We start from the raw sequence: 12,115 nt of genomic DNA, 5'->3' as shown, positions 1-12,115 counted from the left end.
CATAAAATACCTGAGAATAAACCTAATCAAAGGGTAAAAACCCTATACACTGAAAATTATAGAAAGCTTATGAAATAAATTGAAGAAAACACAAAAACTGGAAAAATACTCCAAGCTCATGGATTGGAAGACCTACTACCCAAAGCAACCTACATATTCAATGCAATCTCTATCAAAATAATACCAGCATTCTTCACAGAGCTAGAACAAACCATCCTAAAATTTGCATGGGACCAGAAAAGACCCCAAATAGCCAAAGCAATCCTGAAAAAGAAAACCAAACCATCACAATTCTGGACTTCAAGAGGTACTACAAAGCTGTAATCATAAAGACAGTATGGTACTGGCACAAAAGCAGACACAAAGATCAATGGAACAAAATAGAAAACCCAGAAATGGACCCACAAATGTATGGCCAACTAATCTATGACAATGCAAGAAAGAATATCCAATGTAATAAAGACAGTTTCTTCAGCAAATGGTGGTGGAAAAACTGGACATAAAAAATGAAACTGGACAACTTTCTTACACCATTCACCAAAAAAATAAATAAATAAATAAAACCCTCAAAATGGATGAAAGACATGAATGTAAGACAGAAAACCATCAAAATCCCAGAGGAGAAAGCAAGCAACAACGTCTTTGACACTGCCCATAGCAACTTCTTACTTGGCATGTCTCCAGAGGCAAGGGAAACAAAAGCAAAAATGAACTATTGGGACCTCATCAAGATAAGAAGCTTCTGCACGATGAAGGAAACGATCAGCAAAACTAAAGTGCAACCAATGGAATGAGAGAAGATATTTGCAAATGACATATTAGATAAAGGGCTAGTATCCAAAATCTATAAAAACTTTCTCTCTCTATCTCTTTCTCCCTCTCTTCCCACCTCTCTCTCTCTCTCTCTCTCTCTGCTCTTTGTTCCCCAACACACACTGACCTGCACACTCCTCTCTCTCCAGGTTCATTCTGAAATTCTGGAAACTTCTTTTCCCTCTTGCATCTTCAGGACCAGAGGTAGGAATGGAGCTCCCATTACCCATTTCTAGCTCAGGATCCTGCACTCTTGTTTTTGATTTCCCTACATTCTGCCCACATCTATGTAAATAGTGCCTTGATTAAACTGTTGTCAAATCACTCAAATTGAGTGTAACATCTGTTTCCTGCTGGGATGTTAACCGATACAGAAATGGATACTAGAAATAGCTCTAGGAAATAGACCTTCAACATGGGAATCCAGGATTTGGTTACTCTCCTTGCCATCAGGAAAAGGGACAGGAGCAACTAAGTGCATCTGGGGGAATCATGATTATTCAAATTAAAGTAGAATACAATGAAGGGCAAGTAGAGGGCAAGTTGTTGGAAAATCTGTTCACCCTAGCAATTAGTCTCTTCAGTGGTAATATGAATTAAAGGATTGTGGCATTAGGTGGCCTTTTTTTCTGATGGCTCTAGAGCAGAGGTTCTCAATAAGTGGCAACTCTGCCCCCCAGGGAACCTTTGGCAATGTTCGGAGACCGTTTTGACTGTCACGACTGGAGATGAAGGTTACTATTGGTTTCTAGAAGGTAGAAGCCAGAGATGACACTGAACATCCCACAGTGCAGAAGACAGCCCCACAACGAGAAACACTTGGCCCCAGATGTCAACAATGATGAGGTTGAGAAGCTCCGCCCTAGAAAGAAATGGAAAGCTGTGAACACAGAATTGAGAACATGAGTAGAAATCAGACAGTCATGGAAACAGATAAGAAGATATCCTCATCTCCTGGAGTTTTGGGGCAGGTAGAGCCGAAGACCATGCCAGACATCTGATCATAAGGACTGGAGAGAAATAGTCACCCTGCCAAGTCTCATGCAAATCAAGATAAGGGTCCTGGTGAAGAGAGATATGGGGACATGGGACATGGGTTGGGGACGTTTGTGCTAAAAGAGACAAGGCAGGAAATACTGAGCTTCAAATCTTTCTGAAATGCTTGTAAGTGGAGAGAGCCCCTTAACTTCCTCATAAGAAGGAACCAGTGTCCCCTTGTTTAAAAGTTTCTGAATGACTACACCTAAGCCAGTAGTCCTCCCCGCACCCCCCCCTCAGCTGATGCTTGTCTCCCCAGAGCGCATTCTCTACCTGATGGCTACAGGCTCCTAATTAGACTCCATCATAAGACAAAGAGTACCAGTTCTGCTCTGGAAGCAAATATATATCATAATATATGATTAAGCCAATCTGTACTGGCAGGAGCCTGGGGAGCTTGTGAAAGGGTAGATTCTAAGTGTGTCAGACCAAGAAGGATTAAGCATCAAGTTTGAGCTGGCCATATTCAATAAAATGTCTGTACTCACTGCAGGATTTGAGTTTAATGTGTTGCCTCAAGCACCTGAGGGTGGTGTAAATCTTTCACTAGTTTGGCTAATTGAAACAGGACTTAACAGTGGTTTACAATCTGTGCAGTACAAACGCTGAAACCTCCCTGGCATGTTCTAGTAGAGATTTTCTTGTTCTATCAGAATCACATGGGGAAACTTGGTACAACATGAAAGCCTACTCTAGTCCTACTAGCTTAGAGCAGTGGTTCTCAGACACAGTTATGTCAAAGCCTAGGTCACACCACAGACCAAGTAAATCCAAATCTCGGGGTTGGGTCTCAGGCATCCGTGCCTGCTGAAGTTCCCCAGGTGATTCTAATATGTAGGCAAACCTGACAGCCACAAGATAAAGGAGTCTGAAGGTCCAGAGAAGGCTGGGTCTTTTGAGAAAGAAGACCACAGTGTGGTTCCAAAAGTGTATCGCGGATCTTCCTCATGCTTTTCAGAGGCATCTATTGACTTGAACCAGTATAATTATGCAGTGAAAATGAGGCTACTCCAAGGTATTTAGACACTAACTCTGATCTGATTCTAACCCTTGGAGACCTACAATATTGCTAAGGCCCACTGGCAAGATTGGCACAGGGCAGGCCAGGTCACAGACTGAGGCCTGACCTGAGTTTTTCCCACAGTCGGGCTAATAGGACTGTGGGTTCATCATGGGATACTTTTCCAGTCCCAGGAACTATAGTAAAGATAAATTTAATTAACCACTGAGAATTTCCTTCTTTATTTCCTGACCAATAAACATAATTATAGTAGAAAAGGCCAAAATAGAAGCCCCTGGAAATTCTCCCCTTTCATTAACCTCACTGAGAGTGAACCAAATCAGGTAACACTTCTCTAGGGATTTTAACAGACAAACGCCTTCACCAAATACCTGAAGGATGCTTGGGTCACTGACTATACCCTCATTCACCTTACCTGTTTTGTTGGTATAAAATTAGATAGCATGGACTTCCCCTCATTAAAAGTGGACACTGAGTCCCCTGTACATCACTCACCATGGTGACCAGCCTGCTCCCTGGTGGCAAGCTGTTATATTGGACCCCTTTCACCATGGAGGAAATAGTATTGTCTTTACGGGGACAGACACATGTTCTTGGTAGAAATTAGTCCTCCTTGTCCCAATTTCTGGCAATGCCACTATTTGTGGACTTACAGAATGACTTATCCATCATCATGTAATGCTGCACATATTGCTTTATTTATTTATTTTGAGAGAGAGAGAGTATTGGGGGTGGGGGAGGCTGGAAATAGAAGGAGAGAGAATCACAAGCAGGTTCTGTGCTGCCAGAGCAGAGTCCAACGCAGGGCCTAAACTCCCAAGCTGTGAGATCACAACCTGAGCCAAAATCAAGAGTCGGATGCTTAAAGTGCCCCTGCACATGCTGCTTCTGTTCAAGAAACTCATTTTATGGTGATAGATGTGTGGCAATGAGATTCTGTTCTTGCCATCTGCTTTTTATCCCAGAAGCTGAAGCTCAGTTATACCAGTTAGGAGACAGAATTCTTCTAGACTAAGTTCTAAGAGGATGCAGTATATCCTCAACCAGTGGCTAGTGTTTGATGCCTTCTTACCTATAGTTGGGTTTGGGGACCAAGGCATGGAGGTAGAAGTGGCCCTAGTTACTAATAAAACCCTTGACGAATGTTTGCTTTCAGTTCCCACAATCGTAGCCTCATTGGGTTTAGAGATCTTATGCCCAAGGAAGGGGCAATTTTACTGGGGAACGTGATAACGATTCCACAAGTTAGAAACTGAGACTCAGCCTTGGCTGTTTTGGATCCCTTATACCACCAAACCAACGGACAGACAGACAAAGGGGTGACTCTGTGATCCTATGTAGTTGATCCCATTGGGGCTGTTACTCTAATACGCGAGCAAAGAGGTTCTCGAATGAGGAGGTTCCTTATCGCCAGGGAACTGTTGCCACCCAATGAAGATAAGACATCTAAGATCTCAACTGATTGAAAATCTGGGTCATTCTACCAGGCAAAGAACTGTCTCTATGGAAATACTAATGAGGTGTAAAGAGAGTCTAGTATAGGTGGGGGAAGAAGACAGCCCTGACTACCAACACAAGCTTGTGATGGGTTTTATAATTAGGGACCACAGCAGCTTTCTTTTCTTAAATTTACTGTTTACCCCTTCCCTGTTCATTCTCTGCTCCCTTGTATAGAGATGCCTGGCACAGCACCAGCCTCTACCCTGTGCAAGCATTTGTAACAAGTCTCTTTATTAAACTCACCTCAAAGTACCCAATTTGAGGAGGCCATCTGCTTTGGTAGCACCCTGCCTGATACAGTTCCTCTCTTAATGAAATTTTTCTCTCTACGCTTTTACTATCTCAAAAGATTTAGGAATTTTTCATTAAAAGAAAAGTTTCCAAAAAGAAAAAGAAAACTCATTTTGATTTTTTTTTTTTTTTTTTTTACATTTTGGGATGATGAAATTCTAAATAGCCCTGATTTTGGATTGCAGTCTTTGAAATTACACTGTAAATAGCTTTGATTTGGAATTGTATGGCCCAGAATCAAGGTTATTTGCGAATTTATTTTGCCAAAATCAGAAACCAGGTTTGAGAGTCCCAATCCTCTTATTTAAGGGAAATATTGTAACAAACTGAGCCTAATTGTAGAAGGAAAGTATAGAAACATTCTTCTTGCCTGTGTATATCTAATTTGCAAACCACAAACAATATTTAAGCCATTCATTTGAGCTCATTTACTCAGTTACTGCAGCTTCTTCAATCAGAACTATAGTTCTCTCGGTAAGCTACTGCCCAGCTGAGGATGTTAATTCAGCACCCTGTTCTTAGCACGCTGAGTCAGAATTTCTAAAGAATCTTGAACCAGCCAGCCGAAGAAATTAACATATTTTATTTCTCTTCAAAAACATTCAAAATCTGAATAGAGGCAAAAATAAATACATCTCAGGATGGGAGTTAAAAAATAAGCCTTCAAAATCATGTGATATATCATAAGAACAGGATGAAAATTATTCCTATTATTTTTACAGGTAGCGACATACTGCTCGAGTTTGTTCTTGCGATTATTCATACGTAAAAACTATATAATAGCTGACGATATTTCCTCATGCTCATGATTTCAGGGGTGTCTTTCAAACATCTGGATGTTAAAGTGTGGTTCTTCTGGGCTCAGATTTAATAAAGTTCCTACGTTTTAGAACAAGATGAGAGGTGGGGCGCCTGGGTGGCTCGGTCGGTTAAGCGTCCGACTTCGGCTCAGGTCATGATCTCACGGTTCGTGGGTTCAGGCCCCGCATCGGGCTCTGTGCTGACAGCTCAGAGCCTGGAGCCTGCTTCAGATTCTGTGTCTCCCTCTCTCTGACCCTCCCTTGCGCTCTCTCTCTCTCTCAGAAATAAATGAAACATTAAAAAAAAAAAAAAAAAAGAACAAGATGAGAGGTGCCTAGTATTTCCACAGTCCAAAGTGGGATAGACACTGGGTCCACTGAGGGGAGTGAAAACGAGACAAATTGTTGTAACTGTGGCAGCAAGAACCACCGAATGCTCTTTAGAGCGGTAAACGGACAGTGAAATGACCACTGTAATATATTCCACTAATGCCCCAGAGCGATGGATATAACCTTTGTTACATATTATCACTGGGGATCTTTTAAACATTTCCATGCCTGCGTTGTTGAAATGTCTGGAAGCGGGAGCTAGATATCGGTGTTTTTAGAAATCCTGGGTGGCTTCACAGTGCAGCAAAACTTCAGAGCCACTGCCCCAGGGTTTGAGCGAGCATAAGAAGCAGAGATGACCCACCTTTGATAAAACCAGAGGAAAAATATTTCAACTGCAACTGATTGAGTGAAGGGTGTGATTGAGGGAGACATGAAAGCCTGCATTTTCTTCTGGATCAAGAAAAGCCTGCCTCCTGGGAAGGAGCTTGCCTGGGGGTCTTCATGAAAAGGACCCAGCACAGCAGGGCTGTCAGCCAGGGTTGAGACAGCCTGAGAAGAAAAAAGCCTTGCACTGTGGATTGTAGAAGCTGAGTGCGGAGCAATTACATGCCTACCAGCGAAGACATACCGAGAAGACCACCCAAAGCATCATGCGAGTTAGCAATGCTGCTTCTGCTTCTTCTTCTTTTTTTTTTTTTTTAATGTTTTATTTATTTCTAGGAGAGAGAGCTAGACAGCGTGAGCATGGGAGGGTCAGAGAGAGAGGGAGTCACAGACTGAAATAGGCTCCAGGCTCTGAGCTGGCAGTCAGCACAGAGCCCGACGCGGGGCCCGAACCCACAAACCGCGAGATCATGACCTAAGCGAAAGTCGGACGCTTAGCCGACTAAGCCACCCAGGCGCCCCTGCTGCTGCTTCTGCTTCTGATACCAGATTGAAACAGTGCCAGTAAGTAAAATTGCCCCGACCCATTCACGTCTTCTCCCTTTCCACCCCTTGCCTAGAAACCAAGAAATCAGCAAACAAGGGAAAGGGGTTACAGAAAATCCAACAGAGAAGGAAGTTGGCCACCTCCTGGTCCCTATTGCAGGCTTCTTTGTGTGAATCAGGTGAGCGCTGGAGTGCAGGCAGACAAACCCGAAATTTAAAACACACGTGGGGCTTTAACTATTATAGGAGATTTTAGTAACTGAGAAGGGATTGTTCTTAGGCTGAACATAGAAGAGAATTTTGTTATCTGATAGTAACCCAAAGTTTGGGGTTTTGTCCAAGATTTCATGCGTGGGGCTGGGGGAAAAAATGATCCCAAAGTTAGGAATTGAAAGGCAATGGGCAAAGAATTGTTTTCTTCTGTTTTGCCCACTTTCAAGCTCAGTTTGCTCAGTAGTATGTTTACCTCCATGTAGTCGAAGGTGCACCAGGAGGAAGATGCTGCGTCCCTTCAACCACATGCCATTTTATCAGAGCCCCAGGCTTAGGGACTTGTCCGTCTGCTTCTCGAAGAGCAGAAAGCCGGAGTCCGGCTCTCCCCACTCAGCTGCCATTGCAAATGACCCACTCTGAAACTGGAGCTCACAGCAACAACAAAAAGAATAGGACTGGCAAGGATTCTTTGTCTCCTAAGAAATATAAGCTCCCTCAGGGAACCCCTGACGGCAGAAACAGACAGGAGAAGCACCTTTTAAAAGTGCAGAGTATTTGTGAGCCCCATCAATCCATGCCCTGAAGATCCTACAAGAGTCATTCAAAGCCCTAGTAAATGAAGGCCTGTGCAAACAAGAAGTGTGTCTAAGTGTGCATACCAACATTATACAGTGACAGAAAAAGCACTTAATGAAAGTCAACTCTTACTTCTGGAAAGAAAGGAAAAAAACCAGTAAATGATGAGGAAAAAAAAGTAAATCCTTAAACCTGATTAGAGTTAGCTACAAAATACTTACAGTAAGCATTATATTTAATGGTAAAATAATGAAAACATTCCTATTAAAATGAGGAACCAGACAAGGGTGTCTATCATTACACTTGTATTCAACATCGCTGTTATGGGCATAATTATGTTCCCGACCGAACAATTGCACTACTAGCATTTGGCATTTATCCAAAGAATACAAAAAGGCTGATTCAAAGGGGCATAGGCACCCCAATGTGTATAGCAGTACTATTGACAATAGCCAAGCTAAGGAAAAAGCCCAAATGTCCATTGACTGAAGAAAGGATAAAGAAGATGTAGTCTCTCTCTCTCCCTCTATTATAGATAGATAGATAGATGATAGAGGATAAATAGATAGATAGATAGATAGATAGATAGATAGATAGATAGATAATGGAATATTACTTGGCGATCAAAAAGAATGAAATCTTGTCATTTGCAACAACATAGGTGGAACTAGAATATATTATGCTATGAGAAATAAGTCAGAGAAAGATAAATATCATATGATTTCACTCATATGTGGAATGTAAAAAATAAAACATATGAACATAGGGGAAGGAAGGAAGAATAAGATAAAAACAGAGGGAGATACTTTTTTTTTTTAATATTTTTATTTATTTCTGGGAGAGAGAGAGAGAGCGTGAGCAGGGGAGGGTCAGAGAGAGAGGGAGATACAGACTCTGAAACACGCTCCAGGCTCTGAGCTGGCAGTCAGCACAGGGCCCGACGCGGGGCTCGAACCCACAAACCGCGAGATCATGACCTAAGCGAAAGTCGGACGCTCAACCGACTAAGCCACCCAGGCGCCCCTCTAGATTCTTTTCTAATGCATACTATTTTGCATTAATGTGTAGTGTAATGAGTAAAATCACTTATATTTTTAAAGCATTATTGNTTAAGGATAACCATTAAGGAGGACACTTGTTGGAATGCACTGGGTGTCATATGTAAGTGATGAATTACTAAATTCTATGCCTGAAACCATTATTACACTATATATTAACTAACTTAGATTTAAATAAAATTTTTAACAATTGACCATAATCATCCTTTATTAAGTAGCTATAATTTTTTATCAATCTTCTAAAAGTTAATTTTCTGTTTGTTTCCAGTATATAAGATGCACATGAAATTTTAATGTTGATTTTAGATTTGAGAATGCTGTTAACCTTTGCTAGAAATTCTAATCATTTTTATTGAAGTGGTCTGGTTGTGTTTTCTACATAGATAATTATGTCATGTGTGAATAATGGAATTTTCTTTTTTCTAAGCCTTATACATATTGTTTCACTTTTGAATTTACTGTGTGGATCAGAACTTGAAAAATATTGCAGAATATAATTGTGAAGTCTTAATATTCATATATAAAACTATATATATTCAGATAGATATATATATGCACTCACATTTTCTTATGGTAATATGGGGTTTGTTTTGTGATTTAACCCATCTTTAATTTCATTTAATATGAGTCAGTAGGGATCAAAATTTATATTTTTTGACTAGAAGTCAGTACCAATGATTTTTTAAATTACTCTTCCTCTTTCCCACTGATGTGCCAAACTACCTCTACCAGATGTTAACATCTTGTACATGTATTTAAGTCCATCTCTGGCTCCCCACTTTGGTAACTGTGATATGTTTACATATTCACATACTACTTCACATTGATTAATTCCTCTTGCTTTAATTTTTAATCTGCTTTAATATATACTGTGAACTAGTCTTACCTGCTACTCTTCCTCTTACTACATTTTTTCTTACATACTTATAACAAAAACAAAACTTAACTTTTTAATGAGTGTGGGTTTTCATCTTACATTCTTTCAGGAAAAGAAAATACTTGTGGTCACATTAACTTTATATAAATTAAAGTTGACATCTTTACAATATAAGGACTTATTTATAACCTTAAATGGCATTTGAAAGGTTTCTTCATACAAATCTTACTCATTTCTTGTTAATTTTATTTCTAGATTTATATCTTTTCTGTAGTCATTGTGTGACTTTTTTCCTTCAATTTTTGGGTAGGAAATCTTTGATTTTTATGGCCTTAATTTAACTCATAAGCCTTAGAAAATGTATTAATTATTTTTACTACTTTTTTTCAGTTGATTTTCTTGGATTTTCCATACTGTATGGAATAAAGATAATTCATGTATTTTCTTTCCATTTTATTCACTTCTATATACCTGCTTGCATTTCCTTAATAACCTCCTTGAGATTAATTTTAATGCTAACTGAGAAGAGTGGATATTATTGTCTCATTGCTAAATTCAATAGAAAGAAATTTAACATTTTCAAATAGACATTATTATGACACATTTAAATTCTTTGTTTATCCATATTTATCTGTTTCTACTTTAATTAAATTTAATTTTTACCAGGAGTAGATGTTGAATTATTTTCAAATGTATTTTCATCATTCACGATGAAATGAAGAAATAATCACATGATTTTCTTCTTTGACATATTAAAATGACAAGTTATATTAATGTATTTCCTTATATTGAATACTTATTACATTACTTTTATGAAATTCATTTAGTTGTGGTGTATAATCCTTTTGTTGTGTTGCTAATTCTGAATGTTAATATTTTAATGTAATTTTTTATCAGTATCAGACTGTAAATTTAGGTATCAAATTTTGATATAATTACTTTTGCTGGATTTATAAAAATAAGTTACATTTTAAAAACTACATACATATGCATACTCTGGAAGAGTTTATGTAGCATTGATGTTTCTAATCCTTAAATGTTTAGCCAATTTCCCCTACAAATATCTCTCAGACTGTGTAAGTGAATGCTTGATGAAGATGGGCATAATATATAGGTCTTTGACAGCTCTGATAATTTATCTGTTTGAATTTTCTCTCTTTTGTGATCAATTTCTATAGTTCATATTATTTATATTGCATTATAAATATGATATCCAGTTTTTTCACTTCTGTGTTTTCTTATTTTTCCATCTATTTCTCCTGTTAATGTCAGTTATCAGATTTTATACTATAATAAACATGCATTTATAAGCTAACCCTTGGGGCACCTGGGTGTCTCAGTCATTTCAGCGCCGACTTCAGCTCAGGTCATGATCTCACAGTTTGGGGTTCAAGTACTGTGTTGGACTCTGTGCTGACAGCTCAGAGCCTGGAGCCTACTTTGGTTTCTGTGTCTCCCCCTCTCTCTGCCCCTCCTCTGCTCATGCTCTCTCTCTCAAAAATAAATAAACATTATACAAAAAATTTTATAAGCTAATCCTACCTTGGTCATGATGTATGATATATATACCTGGATTCAGTGTCTAACTTTTTGTTTACAATTTTTTAATATTTATCAGGATAACTAATTAGGCAGTATTTTAGAAAATCAGAATCAATCCCACAAAACCTATGGTGAACAAAGTATGAAAGTCTTAAACCAATACAAGGTCCTTCCCTGCACTTACGCAGCCTCCCTTGTCCCACCTAATCCCTTGTCCCTGCTGAAAAGATGGAGTTTCAGCTCAGCGTCCCCAACCACCCCGTAAAATCCTGCTCTTGTCACTGATCTCCTTTATGGAAGAATGACCTATATGCAGTGATGCACACATGTCCCAAGTGTGTGGAGGAATGGATTTCTGCGTGAGAACACTCCTATGGAACCACCACCCAGAGCAAAACAGAAAACATTTTCAGCTCCCCAAAAGACTCCTTCATGCCCCCTTCCAGTCTATGCCCCCAACCCACCATCATAAATTAGATTTGCTCCTTAGGGAACTTCACATAAATGGATTCAAACAGTTTTTCTTTCCTGTGTCTGGCTTCTTTCATTCAACGTCGTATCTTTTTTGTTGTTGTTGTTTGTTTATTTATTTTGTGAGTCAGAGATAGAATGAGTGGGGGAACAGCAGAAGGATAGGGAGAGAGAGAGAATCTCAAGCAGGCTCTGCACTCCAAGCATGGAGCCTGATGTAGGGCTCCAACCCATGAACCATGAGATCATGACCTGAGCCCCATGACCTGAGCCAAAGCCAAAAGTCAGACGCTCAACTGACTGATCCACCCAGGTGTCCCAACATTCTACCTTTGAGATTGATTCATGTCCATGTAGAATTAGCTCTCTGCCCACATATAGAAGCATGCCATTTAATGAATATATCCACCATTTACCCATTCCGTTGGTGAACATGTAGGCCGTTTCCAGATTTGAGCAGTTGTAAATAAAGCTGCTATGGACATTCTTGTACATATCTTTCCCGAACATGTGTACTCATTTCTGTTGAGAATATATCAAGGAGAATATATCCCCCTGGTGGATCAGGGGGACGCTTATGTCTAGTTTAGTAGGCTTTGCCACATTATTTTCTAAAATTGTGGCAATGTGGGAGAATTCCAGCGGTTCCAAA

Source organism: Hyaena hyaena, unplaced genomic scaffold (assembly GCF_003009895.1).
Source record: "Hyaena hyaena isolate Hyena2069 unplaced genomic scaffold, ASM300989v1 scaffold_420, whole genome shotgun sequence".
Taxonomy (NCBI): domain Eukaryota; kingdom Metazoa; phylum Chordata; class Mammalia; order Carnivora; family Hyaenidae; genus Hyaena; species Hyaena hyaena.
The sequence above is the reverse complement of the archived record's forward strand: the minus strand, read 5'-3'. Positions refer to the sequence as shown.